This window comes from Centroberyx gerrardi, unplaced genomic scaffold (genome assembly GCF_048128805.1).
Source record: "Centroberyx gerrardi isolate f3 unplaced genomic scaffold, fCenGer3.hap1.cur.20231027 Scaffold_546, whole genome shotgun sequence".
Lineage (NCBI taxonomy): Eukaryota > Metazoa > Chordata > Actinopteri > Beryciformes > Berycidae > Centroberyx > Centroberyx gerrardi.
Window position 1 is genome coordinate 7,765 of NW_027605367.1, and position 11,170 is coordinate 18,934.

The window sequence follows — 11,170 nt, forward strand, 5'->3', positions numbered from 1 at the left end:
ATGTTAATTTTAAGGAGGTTTTCAATTTCTTTTGGAAAATTTTTAAAACTAAAAAGCCATTTTTTACGTCACTGAGGCAGTGGTGGGACTGTGGGAAGGTGGAGATAAAACAGCTTTGTCAACAGTACACTCTCAATGTCACACGGGACATTACCAGATCTATGAATGATCTAGGGATTGAAATAGTGGAACTTCAAGGGTTAATAGAGAGTCCACAGGAAATCGAGGACATATTGAAGTCCTCAAATCCAAAAAAGCTGCCCTTGCAGACCTACTAGGCACTAAAGCTCAAGGAGCGCTGGTCCGGTCAAGATTCCAGAGTGTAAATCAGATGGATGCACCATCTAAATTCTTCTTTGGCCTGGAGAAGAAGAATGGGCAGAGCAGATTTATTCATGTCCTCTGCCACAGGACAGGAGCTCACAGAATCAAGTGAGATACGGAGACGAGCGGTACAGTTTTACTCAGAACTGTACAGTAGTGAGCATCAGGAGGATGAAGAGCTTTTGGATTCCTTTTTTGAGGGTCTGCCTAAGGTCGCCAAAGAAGACAATGTTGAACTGGATCTATCCAATATAATTGACCGTCGTAACATTAACATCATTAAACTCAGCACAAATTCCTGAACACTTTAATATCAAACATGGCTATCTAAGCCCCATGTAAAGATAAAGAAATTGAATAATGCAAATAACTATTATATAAAACATCACAGTTACACATAAAATTAGACATATACATTAGAGTCCACCACAATGTGATACCCAAGGTTTCATGAGTCTGTATCAAAGATTTCTTCTGATTTTGGCAACATTCCAATGGGTGTCACTTCAGACTCTCTAGGCGGCTCATCAGAGACAAGGCTGTGTGTTGGTGTTTTATGGTTGTTTACCGAGTCTGTTTCTTGGTACCATCCATGAAGAGTGAAAATGGAGTAATTTACCAAGAGGTCAGTGGCCTCCTTTACGATCCAACCACTTTGCAGATCCGTTATCAGGGAAGAGGCTCACACAGGACGCAAGGCCCTTCCAGATGTGTCATGACAATGACGGTGTGGGTGCAGTTACTACAACGCCGGGAATCGAACCCCGGCCCCCAGCATCGTAGGCGGACGCTTACGCCCCTCCACCACCCCTGTCCACAACACCCTCAACGGCTACCGTGCCGTTTCAATGTGACACTGCTTCCTGTTTATAGTCGTGTGTCCTTCACGCAACCGTTTGGTGCTGGGAAAACCTCAATTTGACACTTTGCGTTCCACCAACACCTAATTTGCTGTTAACAAGTCGTGTTCATTTCACCTTCCTTTCTCTGACTGCCCTCCCTCCCTTTCTCTGACTCCTCCCTCCCTTTCTCTGACTCTCCACTCGTTCAGTTGTCAGAAGCACTCGTTCAACCACTCACTCACTCAGTCATTCAGTCAATCACTCAGTCACTCAGTCAATCACTCACCCACTCACTTGCTCACTCGCTCACTCACTCACTCACTCACTCTATCACTCAATCAGCCACTCACTCAATGGCTTTCCCTGTAGGCTCCACCTACAGGGCCCTATAAGGCTCATATTGCCTTAAATGGTCATAAAGGGCATTGTGCCATCATCGGTGCTGTCACAAATCCTTCCCTTGCTGCTGCTATAAATCGGACTAGTAGCATCAACTAGAGGTCACTCACCCACTGAGTGAGTGAGGGAGTGGTTGAGTGAGTGAGTGATTGAGCGAGTGAGTGAGCAAGCGAGTGAGCGAGTGAGTGACCGAGTGATTGAGTGAGCGAGTGAGTGATTGGCTGATTGAGTGAGTGAGTGAGTGAGGGAGGGAGTCACTCACTCTCCCTTTCTCTGACTCTCCTCCCTCCCTTTCTCTGACACTCCTCCCTCCCTTTCTCTGACTCTCCTCCCTCCCTTTCTCTGACTCTCCTCCCTTTCTCTGACACTCCTCCCTCCCTTTCTCTGACTCTCCTCCCTTCCCACTACTACTTCAACAGTAAAGCAGTAGCGGCAGCAGTAGCAGTAGCAGTAGCGGCAGCAGCAGCCGTGCCTCTAACCTGCTTTACCTGCTAAGTTGTGATGCTGAACACAGCCTATGACGTCAACATTCTAATTAGATTGTGATATGTTGTAGCTGCAACAGGCTCTGGTTGGAGGCAGAGCCATATAGAGAGAGAGTTGCGCCAACGGAAGTCCAAAATGCTTGATCGTCACGTGATTCACGTAGCTTCAGATAGTTCCAGGAAGTACTTGGCGGGCAATTTGAAAACGTAAATACAGAGAGACAGAACTGCGATTTTTGGTAATTAGTAGTCAATAAATGCATTGATTTACAATATTTATATAGCACACCGACATGTGTATGTAGTTACATCAATGTTTTTTTAAAAAGTAAAACTTGTATGGTAGTCAAGAGCAATCGCATCCTAATGTTTATTGATATATTTAAAGGGAGGGGAAGGGAAGGAATGTTTCAAAATTCAGATTAGATTAATTTTCTACCATTTCTTTAATTCATGGTGGTTTCAGTAATCCCATGGTAACTGAGGGCCTAAGTAATCTTAATGACTTAAGCAGAAATCTGCTTATTAAAAAGGGTACATTAAAACACATCCCATCCAGACAGGACAGGACACATTAAAACACATATATATTTATACACATATAAATATATATATTTTATGTATCTTTTGTCTTTTTACTATGCATTTATTTACCGCAATGAATTCATTAAATAAATCTCTAATAAACTCAGAAACATGAATAGCATGTCAAGCAGGTTGTCTGTGCCCTTTCCTCCGTGTTGTCCTTGCATATAGTCTCCACCATGGTTTGCTGTGCTGCATGGGGATGCTCCAATCGCTCGGAGAAAGGAGTACAAATGTACGAATGTATTTTCACAAGCTAGTGTGGTTTATGTCAATCCCTACTTCATCAGTGAGTTTTTATCTAGCTGCCCATGTATTAAAAAGACGAAAGGACATTATGAGCGCTGGCATTTCTTTCTATCAAATTGACCTTGAACATAATTCAGTCTGCCAACTCACGTTAACAGATTATTGAGAATGAATGCAAATATACAGAGTTTAGTATGGTGTCTAGGCTCTAATCCTGTCACTCCCTGCAAGCGTGCACCTAGCTAGCCAAAGAGAGCAGCCAGGGAGGGACAATCCGGGGGAGACCTAGAATCAGAGCCTACAGGTGGATGCTGGGGTGGAGCTGGGGATGACAAAATGATATATGGTTAGCAGCAGCTAAGATAAGATAAGATTGCACTTTATTGATCCCCTAGGGGAAATTCGGGTGTCACAGCAGTGGTGTACAGTACAATGACAGAACAAAGTACAGGAAATAAGGTATATAATACAGTAAAATAATAAGGTAAATAAGAATAAAAATGGTGCAGAAAAGATGAAGGCAATATAGATCAATATAACACACTATAAAAACTATGAAGATAAACAATATAAAACTATTAAAAAAGTGTCTCGTGTCCAAGTGGACACAGTTACTGACTGGTTACCATCCTTGATAATAAACACTTATTTCCAAATGTTATGGAAACCACAAATAAGTGTACGGTTTCCCCACTGACACGGAGAGGAGAAAAAAATGGTTGGCTCAAGTCAGCAGGAGCAATCTTACTATCACTAAAGATCACAACAACAAAAAAATATGCGAGGTAGTAATATTCAAACACTTCATTTGCACTTTTTCACAAACAAAGACCATACCATTGGGAAGCTTAATGTTTGGTTTATTAAAAATAAGCAACAGGGAAAGGCTTGTAAAACCCAGGGAGTTGAGACTCAGGGTGCAGGGTGAGGGTGCTGTCTCATTGTAGGGAGTCTTCAGGCTCTATTGAATCCCCCTGTGGTTCTTGGGCTGAAAGAGAGAGGGAGAGAGGGAGAAAAAGACAGAGGAGAAAGGGTTAGACACACCTATATAGGCTTGGATGGGAAATTGCCTTGGGAGATGAGGTGTGGTCTTTGTTCCTCAACTTAAGTTATGGAACTTCATTAGTTGTGATCATCAACAGCTTTTGCTGCTGATGTTTAACAAAGTATGACAAGTGGCATCAGTTACTGATGTGATATTAATTTATATAAAGTTGTCTCATGTTCTTGGTTGTCTTTTATATATGTAATGAGTGTATACATGTCCAGTGCTCCTACAGCAGGTTACTAATATACACTAACAAGATAAGATTACTTATATAATACAGTAATAGAATACATGTTTAGTATGATTACTTATATAATACTGTAGTATAATACTTTTAGTATTTAGTATGATTCCCCATTTAGCCTAGTATGATTCATTTTTCAAAATTGCTGGCCTATTTTAAACTTACCTTGTGTTTTCAATCTCACTTAGGTCCTCCAACTTCCCTCTCCCTTTGCCATCAATCCAAAATCAGCTGAGCTGCAACATAATATAGACAGGTAATAGTCAACAGAATCACAAAGCCTAAAAACACTCAACCCATAAGTTACGTTTTTGTTTACTGTTTTGAAGTCTCAAATATGCACTCTAAATCCATATCAATAGCAATGTATCACAAACATAGCTCTCTTCCTTATTATTGTGTAACGTTAACTTTATTATTAGCTCTTACTCCAAAATGGATATCCTCATTTCACCACCTCCACCCACCACTCTACAAACACATGCCCCAATGTTATATTTAACTAATATTTAACTCCCCCCACCCCGCAAAAAATCACGTTTAGAAGTATTTTTCTCTAATTCCACAACGTTGGATGAAATGGCATTAAGAGAACGGAATTTATAATTAATAGGCTGTTCGTGGTTAACGTTATGTGTTGCTAACTTTATTCAGTATCCTAGCCTAATCTGTTATCTGTTAACGTTCCCTAAATCTACTAATTTAGAGGGGGATAATCCACTAACATGCTTTAATGCACATGTTAATTTGATACAGATGTGCTGATAATATACAATCTGATTCTTTAAACATCTTACCCTTTCAAAGTGCATCACAAACGGTCCATTCCGCTGCAACTCTACTGCGCTGCTAGTGTTAGCCGCTAACTTCCGGGAACTATTGAGAGGCTCCGCGATCCGCCATTGCTGTAAAAAAATGGTCCATTGGAGAGAACGGAGATGACGCAACTCTCTCTCTATATGGCTCCGGTTGGAGGAGCTGATGTTACCGGCTTCAGGCCTAGGGGAACCTGGGCCAGCAGCAAGTTGCTCTGCTGAGCACTGTTGAGCAATGAAGAAAGGAGGGACACAGAAAACACTTGTCAGCTCGTACGCAGGTTTATTCTGCCGTGCACATGCGCAGTGCTTGAGCTTAATGCCTCCCTCATTACTCACACTAATAGTGCCACCTGCTGTTCAGATGGTGTAACATGTTTTAGGTGAAAAATAAAGAAAACAATATATAAAAAGACTTTACTCTGGTTAGTTTGGCACAACATACTCAAAAAAATATAGGGGGTGTCTGTTTTTCATAAAACTACAAATAAGTCAATTTTCCAACCCTTTACACTCTCCCCTACTTTAAGAGATGTCTCCTGAGATCTGTCACCAAACCAACGAGGTAAGGAGCAAGAAAACAAAAGATAGTGTCAACTAGTCTGGTAAGCGTCAGATAAGTAACAGGTAAGTAGGTAGTTAAGGACAGAGTCTAGACCAGGTCAGGTAAGTTGACGGTCTAGTAAGTCCAAACAACTTGTCTTGGGTAGTAACAGGCTTCTGGGATTACTTGGCGTGCCATCCCGTTACCCGGCATGAAGTATGGTTCATACTGAAACACAGCATTTGCTCCAGGTCTCCAGGACTGATATGAGGGCTGGCCAAAACTGTTGTAGGTGAACATCTCTCTCGGTTTTGCAGCACGGGAGGACCGTCTAGCGGCCGGTTGTTCTGCACCATGTTGGCCTGCCTCAGAGTCAGCCTCCACTTCCTGAACTTCCTCCTGGTTTCCATCATCGACTTCGGTTTCCTCATGGATCTCTTCCATGGGACGAGCATCAGGCTGTGTTGGTTCCTGTACAGATCCTGGTATCATCACTGGCTCTTGTTCTACTGGTTCTCTCCTTACAGGTTGGAACTCACTGGCTGAGACTCTCAGCTGGCTCTGTGTCTCAGGTTGAGCTGTCTGGGATCTGACCTGTCTCTTCTCATAGACCGGTATTTTCCGGAGCCTGTATGAGTATTCTTCTTCATCAGAATTGTCAGAATCCTGCTCAGCCGTCTCACTGCTGCCTGCTTTCCTCCGACTTTGCAGTTTTCTCCTCACAGGTCTGGTTCCACTGTCTTGTTCCAGAGGCAAGTCATTGACTGGTAACAGGAGGTTTCTGTGCAGCACTCTGATGGTTTTATCTCCAGCCTCAGCTTGGACTTTATACACAGGCCCATCGTTAACTCGGTCAATGACGCGGTGCACTCTTGCTTCCCAGTAGCTGCGGAGTTTGCCGGGGCCGCCTCTCTCGGAAAGGTTCCTCACAAGCACTCGGTCACCTGACTGGAGCGTAGCACCTTTAACGCCTCGGTCATAATATTTTTTTCCTTTTGCTGAGGACTTTTGACTGTTCTCTGAGGCTATTCTGTAGGCCTCCTGCATCTTGGTTGCCCAGTTCTGTGCAAAGGCTTGTCTTGTCTGTGTCTCCTGCTCTGGTTTCAGATCAAAGAGAAGGTCAATTGGCAAGCGTGGGGCTCTTCCATAAAGGAGAAAAAATGGTGAGTATCCCGTGGCTTCATGTCTCGTACAATTGTACGCATGGACAATGTGAGGTAGGTGGTCTTTCCATTCTGACTTTTTCTCCTCTTTCAGAGTACGGAGCATTTGTAGCAGAGTGCGGTTCAGTCTTTCAACAGGGTTTCCCTGAGGGTGGTATGGGGTGGTTCGAGAGCGGGCTATTCCAGCCAGTTGTTGGAGTCGCTGGAATAGGGTATTTTCGAACTCCCGGCCCTGATCATGGTGTAGCTTCTCAGGGTACCCGAACCGAGGGATGAAGTCTTGGAATATTTTTTCAGCTGCCGTCTTGCCTGACTTATTCTTTGTGGGGTATGCCTGAGCGAAACGGGTGAAATGATCCACCAGAACGAGTATATATTCATACCCGCCTTTACTAGCCTCAAGGTGGAGATAGTCCACCGAGACAAACTCAAACGGTGCGCTTGTGGTGATTGAACCCATGGGTGCTTTCTCCGGGACACCGGGTCGCTTCTGCTTGATGCAGGCGCACTGCCTTATCACATAGTCTTCAACCTCCCGCTGCATAAAGGGCCAATAGAACCGCTCTCTGGCAAGATGGACCACTTTATCAGCCCCAACATGCCCCATGTCATTATGTAGGTTCTTCAACACTACTGGTTTGAGTTTGCTTGGGAGAACCAACTGTTTCCGTTGACTAGCCTCTCTGTACAAGATTCCTCTGTCCAATTTGAGCTTGTTCCATTCATGAACGAGTCTCCTTGTCTCTCGTCCCATTTGTCTTTTGTCTCTCTCATTCGGGTTCCATCCTCTCTTTTTGAGACTTATCACTTCATTGATGGTAGCATCATCCTTCTGAGCAGCTCGAATGTCCTCCGATGTGATCACAGGTATGCCCCCTGACGATGAGCCATCATCTGCTGATGAGTTGAGTTGTAGTGCGGCCACCCACGGTACATCCTCTTCTTTCGCTGCTTTATTCCCCTGCCAGATAGCGGAGATGACATCTGGACCCATAGCTTCGGTGTACTCGCTCATGTTATCATGCAGCTGGACAGGATAACGTGACAGCATGTCTGCATCGGCATTCATTTTCCCTGGCCGGTATTTAATATCGAAATGAAAGTCCGCCAACTCCCCAACCCAGCGGTGACCAACTGCATTTAGTCTGGCCGTGCTCAAGATGTAGGTCAGCGGGTTATTGTCGGTGTAGACAGTGAACGTGGGTGCATAGTAGAGATAGTCTCGGAACTTGTCACAGACCGCCCACTTGAGAGCTAGAAACTCTAGTTTCCCAGAGTGTAGGTGGTAGTTTTTCTCGGCTGGAGACAGTGTTCTGGACCCATAACCTATGACCCGTAGTTTACCTCCCTGCTGCTGGTAGAGCACTGCACCAAGGCCTTTGTTGGATGCATCCGTGTGTAGCACAAACGGTAAGTCAAAGTCTGGGTAAGCAAGAATGGGTGGGTGGGTCAGCATGTCCACAAATCTGGAGACAACAGCAGCATGTTTGGAAGTCCACTGGACTGGTGTTTTGGAGGGCAGTTGTCCACTATTTTTACCCTGTAATTTAGTTTTGGTGGGCTTAGGCATGATGGGTTTCCCACTAGCTACCCCTGGGTTTTGGAGGAGCTCAAACAGAGGCCCTGCTAACCGAGCAAAGTCCTGAATGTAAGAGCGGTAGTAGCCTAAAAAACCTAGCAACGCTCTGACCTCCCCAACAGTCTTGGGCTCCCTCTCTTTCAGCTGCAACACAGACTCCAGGTCTTTGGGATCCACCTGAACTCCCTCACCAGACACCATACGACCAATGTATCTTACTTGGCGTTTGAACAGCTCACACTTTTTCGGCCTAAGTTTGATACCATGTTCTCTCATCTGACACAAAACTCGCCTCACATCTTTCACATGCTCATCAAATGTTCTGGAATAACAAAGTACATCATCTAAATAAGGAGAGCAGCACTCATCTCGCAGGCCCTCGAGGACACCCTCCATGCACCTTTGGAACGCCGCTGGAGCATTGGTAAGACCAAATGGAAGGCGCACCCACTCATATAGCCCCCACGGTGTACTGAACGCTGTGGCATGCCTGGAGCTCTCGTCCACAAAGCCTTGATGGTAAGCGCTGCCTTGGTCAAGTATCGAGAACCAAGTGTAGCCTCCGAGGTTGTCCAGTAGGTCCTGTATTCGTGGTAGAGGATGTCGGTCAGGAACTGTCTTGCGATTGAGTTCTCTGAAATCCACGCACAGGCGTAGACTGCCGTCCTTTTTCCGTACACAAACCACAGGAGACGAGTAAGGAGAGGTGGACTTCCTTACCCAGCCACAGTCCAAAAGGTTTTGTACATAATCTTTCACCTCTTTGTACAAGGGCTTTGGGATTGCATTGTAACACTTTTGGACAGGCGTGTCATCCTTCAAGTTGATCTTTACTTTCAGGTTTGGAATGCAGCCGATATCACTATCTGCCTTTGCAAAAACATCAGACTCTTCAAACAACATATTTTTGGCTGTTTCTTCTTCATCTGCAGACAAATGAGACAAATCCACAGGTGGGTGCCATTTTTCATGTGCACTGACATGTTTCTCATTTTGCTCACTCAGGTTTTCAGGATTTCGGAGAGCTGAACAGGCTTGGGTGGGACTGGACTGATGTGTTGGTTCGGAGCTCCCTTGCCCGGGAGGCTGGTTCACTGGTCTCACCTCGGTAACCTCAGCAAACTGACCTAGCACTGTTCTATGTGGGAGGTAGATACTGTGCTTTGTAGAGTTCTGAATGGGGATCTTGACCACTTTAGAGGGACCACAAGGAACATCTACCAAGGCCGGGAATAGTTCCAACCCTTCAGGGCAATTGTTCTCTGTGGCTGGCTCAAACAGCATTGTCCCACCTCCAGGCCAAGCTCTGACTCTGCATTTTACTTCACAGATTTGACCAGCAGGGATGGTAAGTCCTTTCTTACCCATTTTCACATCACAGGGTGTAGGTGTATGTTCAGGTTCTCTTGCCTTGAGGGCACAGGCAAGAGCTTCAGCTGTGTCCTCACTGACATTCAAAGCTTCCTTCAGCAGCGTGATGACATTCACACTGTCTGGCTGCTCGCTGTGTTCGGTAATCATCTCTGCAATGACATTAGACCCCAACAGTGGACAACCAACACAGTTCTGATCAACCAGCATAGGCACCTGCACAGCCACACTTCTCTGGCTAGCACTCAGCATTTCAAGGGTTACATCTATCCATCCACTAAATGGAACACTAGTACCATTTGCTGCAGAGACCTCCAAGGGGCCATCTGTAAGCAATGTCTCAAGGGGTTGGATCTTAACATTTGGTAACGCCTTCTCTACCCAATCCCTCCCGACTATGGTGACTTGAGCCCCTGAATCAAACAACATCTGTACTGGAACATTATTAACCGCACATGAAATCATACACCGTCTCCCAATCAGCTGTGCGATGCGTTGTTTTTTTTGTGTGTTACTCTGTTTCATTGGCGCTGCTGTTTTGATACTGTTAACCTGCACCTGGGACATTTTACTGGCACTGGTCACTGGCTGCCCCTCTCCGGTGACCATGTCCCGTTTCCCGGCCTCTTTTTCTTCAAACAGCCGACGGCTCTGTGTCCTTCCTGTCCACAGACGAAACAGTGAAAACAGCTTGCCCTTCCCTTATTTACACACTCGTGGCACCGACCTTTGGTGTTCACACCGTGAGTTTGGTGAGTGTTGATGGGAGTTTGGGGAGTGTTGGTGAGAGGTTGATGAGTGCTTCCCTTAGCCTCACTATCTGGGGTTTGAGACATTTTCTCCAGATGTTTAGTTAGTGCAGACACTTGTGCTGTCAAAGCCAAGATGGCTGTGTGATTGTCTTCTTTTTTGTCACATGTGGTTAGCTTGGAACAGTCAACCTGGTCAGTGTCACCTTGCAGAGCTGAACTAACAGTCACTGGTCTGGCTTTAGTCACAGTACCAAGTCGTTTCAGTCTCTCTGCCTCCTCATTGGTCGATTTGGTGATCTGTTCTAACAAGACGTCGTCAGTCACCTGGAAGTCTGTGGCATAAGGTCTGAGGTCACCTCTGATGTGAGTGTTTTTCTCATTTAAACCTTGGTATAGCGTGTGTAGGAATGTACCCTGAACAAGCTTTTTATCATAGCTAAATTCAGCACCAAACTGCTGTGATGCAAACAAAACACGCTGTTTTAAACCCATGAGTCGGTACATAAACTGTTGAGGTGTTTCTTTATCTTGTTGTCTAGCGCTACTCAGCTCCTGAAAGAGCTCACTGCTACTTTTCTCCCTGATATGTGACTTGAGAAATCGCTTTAACTCATCAACAGTAAGATCGTCTCTGTTGGTAAGCATTTCTCTGAAAGTACCAGGTTTAGTAAATTTTATGACGGTTCTGATAACCTCTGACTCAGTAAACCCTTCTTGAAGACCTTCGTCTATCTGTTTACAGATGCTGTTGTAGGAGAGTTCAGACCCAG

The 11,170-nt window shown here is 45.0% G+C and overlaps 1 long non-coding RNA gene across 1 annotated transcript; it reads right to left on the minus strand.

The window, feature by feature from the left end:
- Positions 1 to 3,847: 3,847 nt before the first annotated feature.
- LOC144538453 (uncharacterized) lies at positions 3,848 to 5,064 on the minus strand. The gene is made up of 3 exons (XR_013504280.1): positions 4,974 to 5,064; positions 4,342 to 4,412; positions 3,848 to 3,872 (listed from the first exon to the last, which is right to left on the minus strand). It is a non-coding gene; the product is annotated as an uncharacterized LOC144538453 (long non-coding RNA).
- Positions 5,065 to 11,170: the final 6,106 nt, after the last annotated feature.